Source organism: Bubalus kerabau, chromosome X, assembly GCF_029407905.1.
Source record: "Bubalus kerabau isolate K-KA32 ecotype Philippines breed swamp buffalo chromosome X, PCC_UOA_SB_1v2, whole genome shotgun sequence".
Lineage (NCBI taxonomy): Eukaryota > Metazoa > Chordata > Mammalia > Artiodactyla > Bovidae > Bubalus > Bubalus kerabau.
Window position 1 is genome coordinate 137,271,027 of NC_073647.1, and position 14,112 is coordinate 137,285,138.

General features: G+C 36.1%; 1 long non-coding RNA gene across 2 annotated transcripts in view; it reads right to left on the bottom strand.

Annotated features, from left to right (window-relative positions):
* LOC129638861 (uncharacterized) overlaps positions 1-14,112 on the bottom strand; it is a 70,225-nt gene that overhangs the window by 43,188 nt on the left and 12,925 nt on the right. For both annotated transcript variants that reach the window (XR_008708076.1, XR_008708075.1), the window contains exons 2-4: positions 9,646-9,754; positions 8,721-8,804; positions 8,455-8,559 (exon numbers count right to left, since the gene is read on the bottom strand). This is a non-coding gene — a long non-coding RNA (uncharacterized LOC129638861). The remainder of the gene's footprint in view (positions 1-8,454; positions 8,560-8,720; positions 8,805-9,645; positions 9,755-14,112) is intronic.

A 14,112-nucleotide genomic window follows, 5' to 3' on the forward strand; every position in this document is an offset into this window, starting at 1 on the left:
AACTCTGGGAGATAGTGAACAACAGGGAAGGCTGGCGAGCTGCAGTTCATGGGGTTGCAAAGAGTTGGACACGACTAAGCAACTGAACAACAAAAACAATAGCTGATTCATGTCGTTGTATAGCAGAAACCAACAGAACATTGTGAAGCAATTATACACCAATAAAAAAATGTTTTTCTATGCAATGCTGAAATAAGGGTTAAAAACAAAACATTCAGTAAAAACATTTACTTGGTCAATATGAGAAAAACTGTATTTTTGTATACATATGTGTGTACTTATATATATATCATACACACACACACACACACAAATACCTTTATCTATGGTTAGTATTTAAATGAGGCATAAAATATTTCCATATAAAATATTATAAATATAAAATAGATTAGTGCTGTTAGCCACAAAAAGTATCAAAACACAAACATTTCACAATTATGAGACTTTGATGGAATCCATCCAAGGACACACCTACACAGAGTCTGCTAAACCTCAAAAAACCCTTAACTAATCCTTAAATTGAAAGCTGACAATCAAATTGTATTCCAGTGATTGGGTGCTTTATTTGTATATAAACTTTAAATTTTTTAAAAACTTTCTGTATGTATGAGATACTATTTTTACCCTCAGGCCTCACTCAAAAACTTAGCCATTTGTTTAGAACAAAATCTGCAGCATTTAAAATTAATCTCTCTCATCCTAAAATAACATTTGCTAAAATAAATATTTCCTAAGTGAAATAAATTATTCATTCACTATAAAAGACATATACCTCATGGTTAAATAAAACACAACAATATCAACCTACCAATCTGTTCGGGCAATGCATTATTGTAATGATAAACAAATTACTGTCTTTGATAAATTCAATGAATACCATTTAAAAGGAGGACTGAAGCCAAATAGAAAGTACTAATAGAGATAAAACAGGGAGTTAGCAATGTCCTTTGAAATTGAACATATGCATTTTAACAGGCATTATCAGACTTCCATGTTTTAAAGAATGATATATTAGGCACCACTCAAAGGTCCAAGGGAAAACCTTTAAGCTTTATTAAGCATGATTTGGTATGCCTAGTTTTAATGTGAATACTTCTTATGAAGTGTTAACATTATGCTTTAAAGCAATCGCAACAATAGAATAAAGCATATTGATTCAACAACACACATTTATTCAGCAACTATGTATAATGTGTAAGGTACCATCAAAGTCTGTTCTAGATCTCAATTCTAAAATTTGTTTTGTTTTCCTCTGAACAGGAAGTTCTTCATGTTTTAGGATATCAAAAAAATTTGTAAACTGGTGATCAAGAGATTTTCTCTTTCCTAAAATTTATACTGAAGTATATTATAATATGTAAAAGGACACATTTCATAAGTTTGCTGTGTTGTGTTTAGCCGTGTCTGACTCTTTGTGACCCCATGGACTGTAGCCCGCTGGGCTCCTCTGTCCATAAAATTCTCCAGGCAAGTATACTGGAAAGGGTTGCCATGCCGTCCTCCAGGGGATCTTTCTGACTCAGGAATTGAACCCAGGTCTCCCACATTGCAGGCGGATTCTTTACTATCTGAGTCACTGGGGAAGCCCAAGAATACTGGAGTGAGTAGCCTATCCCTTCTCCAGGGAAACTTTTCAACCCAAGGATCGAACCCAGGTCCCCCACATTGCAGGCAGATTCTTTACCATCTGAGCCACCAGGGAAGCCTATGAAACTCAAGTTCATTCTCTGACTCTGTGCTGTCCTTTTTATTTATAATTACATATCTGTAATTAATAAAGGCAGAACAATTATGAAAAGGGACAGCACAGACTTAGAGAACAAACTCACAGTTCCTAGAGGGAAGGGATAGATAAGGAGTTTGGGATAGACATAGTAAATTGGATAACCAACAAGGACCTACTTACTGTATGGCACATAGAACTCTGCTCCATGTTATGTGGCATCCTGGAGGGGAGGGGGGTTAGGGGGAGAATGGATACATGTATATGTATGGCTGAGTCCCTTCCCTGTTCACCTGAAACTATCACAACATTGTTAATCAGCTATGCTGCTGCTGCTGCTAAGTCGCTTCAGTCGTGTCCGACTCTGTGCGACCCCATAGACGGCAGCCCACCAGGCTTCCCGTCCCTGGGATTCTCCAGGAAGGAACACTGGAGTGGGTTGCCATTTCCTTCTCCAATGCATGAAAGTGAAAAGTGAAAGTGAAGTCGCTCAGTCATGTCCGACTCTAGCGACCCCATGGACTGCAGCCTACCAGGCTCCTCCGCCCATGGGATTTTCTAGGCAAAAGTACTGGAGTGGGGTGCCATTGCCTTCTCCGTAATCAGCTATACTCCAATACAAAATAAAAAGTTCAAGATATTGTTTAAATAAATTGCATTCCAAACAGTCAGGAGTGAAATCCTACCATGTATTGAGTGAGAATATTAATTCATGTTTCAAAAAACCTCATCACCAAAATAACAGGCAATATTTCTGACCACATCATAATAACTGAGCTAAGAAGCATACACCATAAGATTGGGAGGCTATTGTTGTCTTCATCAGTAGATAGCCAACAGCTCAAGAAATGAGTTTAGTGACATTTTAAAGTGCTTTCAGTGATCTCATAATTTGAATTGCACTCAACTATGATCTCTGACAGCTAGAGCAAAGTTTTACAGTTTATGGGTATTGTACAAGCATCTGAATGAAAGCACTTCCAGCTCAAATTCTAAGACACACATTACCAGAAAAAATAAACTTTAATTCATCATTTTTAATATTTAAATCGAAGTATTTGGCACTATCTCTTCATATAAAGAAAATATATCTATATGAACAATGAGATCCTTAAACACCCTTCCCTCAAAAAAAAAAAAAAAAACCCACTTCCTTTCCTGATACACAAGTATTTTGAAATATTCCTACCACTTTAAATTTGCAATGACCTCATCATTCTCATCCTGGTTTCTTGCAGTTCTCTTTTTTCCCACTATTTAAATCTTGAATAAATAATAGGTCTTTGTTGAACCTCACTTGATTCTCTTATTCTTCTCTATTCTCTTTTTCTCTACTTTGAAGTTTTCTAAACATTTTGAAATATCACAAGAAAACAGAAGATAGTATCTTACTTTTCAATTTTAGACTAAAATTGCAGATATTTTCAAGCATCTTTGTGCTTTCAGATAAACAACTGTATTGATACAGTTCACCTTAGAACAATGTGGGTTTGAACTGCCCAGGGTCCACTTATACGTGGATATTTTTCAATAGTAAATACTACAGTACTACATGGTCCATAGTTGGTTGAACTGTGGATGCTGAGGAACCCTGATGTCGTAAGCAAACTGTAAGTTATACATGGATTATACATTGTTCAAGGGTCAGCTGTGCTGTGAAGATGGTTAATTCCTCCGAAGTACCCTTAAAAGGGTCTCAGTGTCTAAGATCCCTGTCTCTTTTTCCTGAAGTTACCAATACATGCAACTCTAAAGTAAAATTAACATCTTAAGAGCTTTAAAAACAATTCCCATGGAAACCAAATTGAAAAGTATTTTTAAGAAAAGTATATTTTCCTTTATATCCAAAATATATTGAGTGCTTACATATACCATATCTAACCCAAGAAGTTTGTATGTATCATCTCATTTATTCCTCACCTCAAAAAGGGAAGAAACACTCTAAGATAAATTATATCAGTATTGTGGTCGATATTCTTGTTTAATAAATAAAATATAGTGAGGTTAAGTAACTTTCCAAAGACCATGCACTATCAAATGTTGGGGCCAAGATCTGATCCCATGCAGAGTGACAAAGAAGTTCACCTACTTAACCACCATGCCCTGTTGTTTTCCAGATTTGTACACCTGCCTGCATATTCCAAATACTTATAATTTATTCACTGCTCCATCACAGGACTCTCAAGAATAATAAGAACTTTCTTCAACACCCACAATCTAGAGTAATTACTTTTAGGAAGCTCCAACTTCTCTAAAGCCTGGTTTGTCAAAAAACTAAGTTGACATCATTGACATCAACCGAACATCTTAAGACTAATGGTCCATGGGCATATTCCAAAGGAAGATGGAACAGTTTAGGCATGCAAAGTCCAAGGAAAAAATCAGTAACTTGGAGATGTGTGGTAGTTACAAAGGAAGAACAAAATATGTCTAAGATTCGGGGAAAGCGGATACAAGAAAACTAGAAGTTGGAGCATGGGAAGCAAATAAGGTACAGAACATATCATCAGCACTTAAAGCTTAGAAAGGATGTTTTTGAACCTACAAGACCATCCCCTTATTTCTACCTTTCCTACTCAACCCCCTAGAGTCAATGCCAAATAAGCCTGTGTGAAGGCTGGTGGGAGGTAATCACATACTCATAGTCTGCATGGGCAGGAGGCCAACATCATTTAAGAATAAGTTTTCCTCATGGCAAGCTAGCATGGGAGCCCTGGAAAACAGGCAGTGACAAATCGAACACTGTAATACACTTTCAGTGGGAAAAGGGTAAAATATCAGGTATCAGAGTCTCCACAGGTAAACTTTCTCTACTTACTAGTTTCATATCGGGCCAGCCCTGGGGAATACTCAGAATTAATGGGATTACAATATTAACAGGATTTCACACAGTCTAGCGATGTATATCTCTAATTAACTTGCTTACCCCCATATCCCCACTGCTTTTTCCTTCTCCTTTTCCAATCAGAAATCAACAGACAAAGGTAAGAAAAGAGGTGTATAAAGTTGGAGAGACTGAATTCCTTGGGAAGTCTAGAATAGCTTCAACCAAATGGCAGAATGGAAGAGGATGAGGGTATGGAGATTAGACATGTGCACTCAATAAAAGGGGTGTATTCAGACCAATTAAGCAGTGTGTCCAAGCTGTGCAATGTTCTAGGGCAAATGACTTCATAATTGTGTGCCTCAGTTTCCTTAGTTGGAAAAATACATATGACAATGCTTTCTTCATGGAGTTATGAGGAATTGAAGTAAGACATGTGACAGTATCTGGTATATCTTAGGCACTCAAAGAACTCCACTATTCTTTCTTTGAACAAACACACAGATATCTATGCCTCTCTTAAGGCATTAATTTACTTCCTACTTGCTCTATAGTTATTTCTACACACATCCTATCTCTTGAACTAGTGTATAAGCTCACTGACAGCAGGATATGCTCTGATTTATGAGTATCTTTCTTAGTTGGAATTTAGTAAATGTTTATTTGGATGGATATGTTTAAAACAGAAAAGATCACTGAATGACAATGGAGTGCATAATAATCAGCCAAGTAAAGATTGGGAATAGAACCTGTCAAATTGCCCATTCACAGAACTAGAACAAATAATCCTAAAATTCATATGGGACCATAAAAGACTCAGAGTTTCCAGAGGAATCCTGAAGAAAAACAAAGAAGGAAACATAACCATCCCAGACTTCAGACAAAAATACAAAGCTACAATAATCAAAACAGTGTGGTACTGGCACAAAAACAGACATAGAGATCAATGGGACAGAAAAGAAGGCCCAGAAATAATGCCACATACCTACAGTCAATTAATCCTTGACAAAGGAGGCAGGAATATATAGTACAATGGGAAAAAGACAATCTCTTCAGTCAGTGGCATTGGGTAAGCTAAACAGCTGAATGTTAATCAATGAAGTCAGAACATACCTTTGAACCATACACAAAAATAAACTCAAAATGGCTTAAAGACTTAAACATAACACATGACACTATAAAACTCCTAGAAGAGAAAATAGGCAAAGCATTCTCTGACATAAACCATACCAATGTTTTCTTAGGGCTGTCTTCCAAGGCAATAGAAATAAAAGTGACAACAAATGGGACCTAATTAAACTTACAAGTGTTTGCACAACAAAGGAACCATAAATAAAATGAAAAGACAACCAACAGAATGGGAGAAAATACTTGCCAACAATGTGACCAACAAGGGCTCAATGTCCAAAATATATAAACAGCTCATAAAACACAACAACAACAACAACAACCCAATAGTAAAGTGGGCAGGAGACCTAATGACACATTTTACCAAAGAAGATACAGATGGCCAATAGACAAGGGAAAAGATGCTCACTATCACTAATTATTATAGAGAAATGCAAATCAAAACTACAGTGAGGTACCATCTCACACCAGTTAGAATGGTCATCATTAAAAAAAAATCTACAAATAACAAATGCTGGGGAGGGTGTGGGGAAAAGTGAACCCTCCTACACTGTTCGTAGGAATGTAAGTTGGTGCAGCCACTGTGGAAAACAGCATGGAGGTTTCTCACAAAACTAAAAATAGAATTATAAAATGATCAAGCAATCCCACCCCTGGACATATATCCAGACAAAACTGTAATTCAAAGAGATACCTGCACCCCTATGTTCACAGCAGCACTATTCATAATAACAAGCCATGGAAGCAACCTAAATGCCCATAAACAGACAAAGATAAACAGACAAAGAAGATGTGGTGCACGTATAAAATGGAATACTACTCCACCATAAAAAAGAATGAAACAATGCCATTTTCAGCAACATTGGTGGATCTAGAGATTATTATACCAAGTGAATTAAGTCAGAAAGATAAATACCATATGATATCACTTATATGTAGAATATAAAATATGATAAAATGAACCTATCTATGAAACAGAAGTGGTGGTGGTGGTTGGGCACTAAGTCATGTCCAACTCTTGCGACCCCATGAACTATAGCCCGGCATGCTCCTCTGTCCATGGGATTTTCCAGGCAAGAATGCTGGAGTGGATTGCCATTTCCTTCTCCAACAAAAGTAGAGACATAGAGAACAAATAAGCGATTGCCAGGGGGAAGCAAAGTGGAGCAGGTTGGATTTGGAGTTTGGGTTGAGAAAATGCAATCTAGTATATACAGAATAGATAAACAGCAAGGTCCTACTGTATACCACAGGGAACTATATTTAATATCCTGTGATAAGCCATATTGGAAAAGAATATGAAAAAGAATGTATATACGTGTATAATTGAGTCACTTTGCTGTACCACGGTAAGTTATACAACATTGTAGTTCAACTATTCTTCAATAAAAACAAAAAAAAGGTTGGAAAGGGAGATGTTCAAGGCAGGAGATATCTAGACATTCAATCCAGTGGATAAAGAGCTAGAAAATCCTTATAAGTGATGGAGGGACTCAGAAAATGGACTGTGCTCATGGGAAGCAAGCAAGATGCTACAGTGGGATACCAGACTGGGTCTTAAGCTTGCGACTTGAGTACAGTTGAACTAGTACAAATTTAAACAAAAAAAAATTCTGAACAAAATCAAGTGACTGGGGGCAATGGGAGGAAATAAGTAAACATATATATAATTTTAATGTTAATAAAAATTTTTAGAAGCAATGACTGTGCTTCTGGAGTTAGTGAATTCTAGGTTTGACTCATGTCAGTTATTAGCTATTTAATTGTGGGCATATTATGTAATTTCTTATGTACAATATATGCAGATCAATAGTACCTATTTCAGGGAAATGATTAGGGGATTAAATGAGATAATTCATCCTAAAGCACTTAGCACAGTGGAAGCAATATAGCAAGTACTCAATAAATGTCAGCTTTAACAACAATAATAATTATCATTGTTACTTTCATTTTACAGGTGAAAAATCTGGAAACATAAAGTAATTTTTCCAAAGTCATATAACTAGTAAGTGTTAGAACCTGGAATTAAGCCCAGGTTGGACAGCCAGCACAGGCCATATTGTTTAGACTTACAGTGAAAGCAAGATGTTTGGACACATGAACAAAACAAAACAGTACTCCTTAGAAGAGGAGAGTTTGCACAGGGCTGACCCTGTTGGTGGTGTGTATTCTCTTGCTCCACTCTGTCCTAACGTAAAGATTAGTCTCACAGTCAGCAGAAGGGTGGCTTGAACCTGAGGGCTCTGGTCCCTGACTCAACCATGGGGGCTGGGAAAGGTATAAATAGGGAGTTAGTTTGGTCATTTCAATCTCCCTAAAATGTCTCTGATAATTGGGAAATCCATCAGTTGGGAAAATACCAACATAATAACTATTTATTGTTGGGAGGTAGAATAAAAACCCGGTCCTTAAATTAATACAGACATGGTCTTGATAATTCAAACTATATGTGAGTCATTTAACATTTTACTGTTCAGTTTTATCATCTGGAAAGTGGCGATATTAAAAGCAGGTACATCGAACCTGGACTGGCAACTCATTTCAGGTTTGATGCACGATACTGGATGCTTGGGGCTGGTGCACTGGGACGACCCAGAGGGATGGTATGGGGAGGGAGGAGGGTTCAGGATGGGGAACACATGTATACCTGTGGCGGATTCATTTTGATATTTGGCAAAACTAATACAATTATGTAAAGTTTAAAAATAAAATAAAATTAAAAAAAATAAATAAAAATTTAAAAATAAATAAATAAATAAAAGCAGGTACAGAGACTTACCTGCTGGTCCAGCAGCTAAAACTCCACGCTCCCAATGCAGGGGACCTGGGTTCAATCCTTGGTCAGGGAACTAGATCCCACATATTGCAACTAAGAGTTCACATGCTGCAACAAAAAGATACCACATGTCCAAACTCAATAAAAAAATAAATATGTAATTTTTAAAAAGTAGGTACAATATAAGTAGCTTTGAAAGTTACATGTAATAATGTACATGCTGTGTATTCAATAAATTTAGTTATTTTGGACACATTGTTAGTACTCACCCATAACTGGTTCTCCTCTCCTCCTTTGACTCATGGGAGGTTGACTTCCCAGCTGTCTTGAAGTAGGTGTGGCCAGGGAAATAGCTCCAACCAATGAAGTGTAAGGTGACAAGAGGTAAGTTACTTAGTAAGAGAAAGTGTGACCTCCCAGCTCTCCCTCCCTCTGCTGTGGCAGTCTATCCTGTCCAATACAGGTATTATTATAATCACCCAATATCACTGTACTGTTCATTAGCATTTTCATGATATCTATCACTGTACTTAGTATTTTTATGTTATGAATTTTGCTCTATATTTTGCAGCATACTAAATGTGAACTAGAATAAGTATGATTTTGATCAACAATAAGTATGTTTAAATGTTTTGTCACCTTGACCTAACTTATGGGACATTGAAATTTCATACTATGGACAATTCAAGAGGTGAGAGTTAATTTTTTAAAAAAATTTGAGTACCTTTAAAAAGTATGTGACATGTACAATATGACAAAAGCTCAAATTCCAAATGAAGGAAATCTTTTTAAATACTGATTTTATATATATATATATATATATATATATATATATATATATGTCTAGGAATCTATTCCTAAGATACAGAATAAACTTACTTAATTTTTAAAGTAGCTACTGAAAACTTATAATGAGTAATGAATTGCATTGGGTGTTGAATGGTAACAATGATAATTATAGTAAAGGCATAGATAAGTAGACAAACTTTGCATTGTTCTTGATAAGACAGTGAAGTTTGAAACCATGAGATGAGAAGAAATGAGATGCAAGTAAGACTATGTTAGATTTTTACTAGATTTTTTATCTAGTACTATGAAATGTCAGCATTATAGTAGATATTTTGGTATAATACCTGCATTACTTAAAGAACACCAATTGCTTTAGGAAGTAACCTCCAAATCTCAGTAGCTCACCCAATCAATGTTTATTTCTCCCATGCAGAGTCCTGGTCAGGAGGTTCTCCTTCAGGTGGTGACTCATGGATCCAGTCTCCAACCATCTAATGGCCGTGCATCTGGCTGGCTGATAAACAAAGAGAAAGAACATGCAAAATGGTAAGGAAACTTAAGAGCACAGGCCTAGAAATGTAGCCCAATACATGTCCAGAGTTAATCAAATATCTTCACTCATATTCAATTACGTTGAAATAAGAATATTCACTAATATGCAATGATTATATATACAGAATTAAGGATTTTACATGGTTAAATATTGAATTTAAACTCTAGAAAACAACACTCAGAGTCATCCAAAAATATACAGCAAGTGATAATGTACTAACAAGTATGGGGAAAAAAATGCTAAGTAGAACACAGAATGAATTCAGAGCCTTCAATGTCCATCTAGTGGGACTTCCAAAAAGACAAGAAAGAATTGTGAGAGAAAATACAATGCTTAGGAATTTCTCTGAGCTGAAAATATTTACTATACTTGGCATTGAAACAACCAAAACTTGCACTGTAAAGCAGGATTTTAAAACCCGTTCTTAGGCGCATTAGAGTGTAACTTCAGACAGAAGTTACAAGGAAAAGCCAGATTACTTATAAAATGTTTAAAAAATGGACATCAAGCTTCTAATCAGAAGTATTTGAAACAAAAAGTCTGTGAAAAAAGCTTAAAATTAGAAGAGATAAAAAGAGAAAAACTTTGAACATGGTCATTAAAGAGTGAGAGAAAGAAAAACATTTTAATACATGCAAGAAGTCAAAATTGAACAGTCTGGAGGTGCCTTAAAAAACTAAAAAGAGAGCTATCATATGATCCTACAATCCCATTCCTGGGCATATACCCAGAGAAAAACATGAGCCAAAACGATACATGCATCCCAATGTTCACTGCAGCACTGTTTACAATAGCCAAGATATGGAAGCAACTTAAATGTCCATCGAGGAATGGATGAAGATGTGGTACATATATTCAATGGAATATTAACTCAGACATTAAAAAGAATGAAATAATGCCATTTGCAGCAACATAGATGGACCTAGAGAATGTGATACTGAGTGAAGTAAGAGTCAGATAAGGAGAAATATCATATAACATCCCTTATATGTGGAATCTAAAAAGAAATTATACAAATCACCTTACTTACAAAACAGAAAGAACTCACAAACTTAGAAAATGAACTTATGGTTGCCGGGGAGAAGGGATAGTTAGGGATTTGGGGAAGGTCATATACACATTGCTATATTTATAATGGATAACCAACAAAGACCTATTGTATAGCACAGCAAACTCTGCTCAGTGTTATGTCCCAGCCTGGATGGGACAGGGTTTGGGGGATTGGGGGGAGAATGGATACACGTATATGTATGGCTGAGTCCCTTCACTGTCAACCTGAAACTACCACAACATTGTTAATCAGCTATACCCCAATACCAAATAAAAAGTTTTAAGTTACAAAAAAATAAAGAACTCAAAATTATTACCATTAAAGAACACATTCTGAAAGAGCAAATAAAAGATGTATTCCAACAAAAAAGAAAAGAAAATTAGAAATAAGGGATGAGGACAAGAAGTAATGGTAAACAAAGTAAAACAAAAAAAAATCAGGAACTGTTAAATTTAATAATTTATTGCAAAATATCATGCTTATAAAAATCTGGAACTTAAATTCTAAATAATGACTGCATTAGAATTTTAAATGATAAGGGGGAAAAGTGGACAATAAGTTAACCACGTTGTTTTTGTCTTGTTTGCTGTAAAGTTTTAAGTACAGATTTATTGGAAAATCATAAGTTAAATATTTGAAAATTTAAGAGCAAATCACAGAAATATAAAAATTAGAATATTAGAAAATTGGGATAGAATAAAAAATTAAAATTTGAAAACCCAGGAGAAGGAAAGAAACAGACAAATTCAGTAAATCCAACAAAAATCCAAAAAGAGATAAAGGAGAAAATATAGAAAGTATACCATGACACACACAAAAATAACAGAAGTTGTCAAAATTAAATTAAAATCATAGAATATGTGGAAGGTTCAAAACTGCCCCTTGACTCCTCATAATATATAGAAATATTTGAGAGCTTTATCCTTATTTTCAGTATACTTTATTAATCCTTAATTATTCAAGTCATTCATTTCTAAAGATTTTTTACAGTTGTTTTGAATTGTGATTTCAGTATATTTTTGAAGTTTATGACAGTGAGGAGAAGACTAACCTAAGAGACACTAGTGTTAAGCAGAGAAGGATTTGTGGGGTAAGAGACAATGGCATAACTCTCTTTTCACCAGTTTTGAGATATAATCGGCATATTGCACTATGCAAGTTGAAGATATAAAACATAACAATTTGATAGATGTATACATTTCTAAATTATTAGAACTGTCTATCCTTCTCAAACTCTTCAAAAAAAAAACTGAAGAGGAGGGAATACTCCCCAATGTATTGTACCCTGATCCCAAAGCCACATAAGAACACTACAGGAAAACATCACAAGCAACAACAAGAAAAACCTGACAAGCCAATATCCCTGGTGTATATAGATGCAAAGATTGTCAACAAACTACTAGCATATCTAATTTAACAATATATTTAAAAGATTGTATATTATGATCAAGTAGGAGTCATCCTGGGATGCAAGGATGGTGTAATATATGCACATAAGTATATGTGCTCTAACACATTAATAGAATGAGATAAAAATCATATGATCATCTAATGCAGAAAAGGCATTTGACAAAACTCAATAGCTACTTGTGATAAAATCTCTCAACAATTGATATAGAAAGAATATACTTCAACATAATGAAGGCCATATATGTGCAATTCTTTATCCATTCGCAGATACTTTAATATTGCAATGACTTTTGTTTTTCTATAGAATACCTAAAGAGGAGCCTTTGATGATCAGCCCTCAGATAACTAAGACTCAGTATATTCAGTTACTGTTGGCACATGTATATGCTTGTGCTTTACTGACTATGCCAAAGCCTTTGACTGTGTGGATCACAATAAACTGTGGAAAAGTCTGAAAGAGATGGGAATACCAGACCACCTGACCTGCCTCTTGAGAAACCTGTATGCAGGTCAGGAAGCAACAGTTAGAACTGGACATGGAAAAACAGACTGGTTCCAAAAGGAAAAGGAGTACATCAAGGCTGTATATTGTCACCCTGCTTATTTACCTTTATGCAGAGTACATCATGAGAAATGCTGGGTTGGAAGAAGCACAAGCTGGAATCAAGATTGCCAGGAGAAATATCAATAACCTCAGATGTGCAGATGACACCACCCTTATGGCAGAAAGTGAAGAGGAACTAAAAAGCCTCTTGATGAAAGTGAAAAAGGAGAGTGAAAAAGTTGGCGTAAAGCTCAACATCCAGAAAACTAAGATCATGGCATCTGGTCCCATCACTTCATGGGAAATAGATGGGGAAACAGTGGAAACAGTGTCAGACTTTATTTTGGGGGGCTCCAAAATCACTGCAGATGGTGATTACAGCCATGAAATTAAAAGACGCTTACTCCTTGGAAGGAAAGTTATGACCAACCTAGACAGCATATTCAAAAGCAGAGTCATTACTTCGCCAACAAAGGTCTATCTAGTCAAGGCTATGGTTTTTCCAGTGGTCATGTATGGATGTGAGAGTTGGACTGTGAAGAAAGCTGAGCACCGAGAATTGATGCTTTTGAACTGTGGTGTTGGAGAAGACTCTTGAGAGTTCCTTGGACTGCAAGGAGGTCCAGCCAGTCCATCCTAAAGGAGATTAGTCCTGGGTGTTCATTGGAAGTACTGATGCTAAAACTGAAACTCCAATGTTTTGGCCAACTCATGTGAACAGTTGACTCACTGGAAAAGACCCTGATGCTGGGAGGGATTGGGGGCAGGAGGAGAAGGGGACGACAGAGGATGAGATGGCTGGATGGCATCACCGACTCAATGGACATGAGTTTGAGTGAATTCCAGGAATTGGTGATGGACAGGGAGGCCTGGTATGCTGCAATTCATGGTGTCGCAAAGAGTCAGACACAACTGAGTGACTGAACTGAACTGAAAGGCATAGAATCAAGATTGGAATCAAAAGCTGGAATCAAGATTGCCAGAAGAAATATCAATAAACTCAGATATGCAGATGACACCACCCTTATGGCAGAAAGTGAAGAAGAACTAAAGAGCCTCTTGATAAAAGTGAAAGAGGAGAGTGAAAAAGTTGGCTTGAAACTCAACATTCCAAAAACTAAGATCATGGCATCTGGTTCCATCACTTCACGGCAAATAGATGGGGAAACAGTGGAAATAGTGGCTGACTATTTTTCTGGGCTCCAAAATCACTGCAGATGGTGATTGCAGCCATGAAATTAAAAAACACTTGCTCCTTGGAAGAAAAGCTATGACAAACCTAGATAGCATATTAAAAAGCAGAGACATTACTTT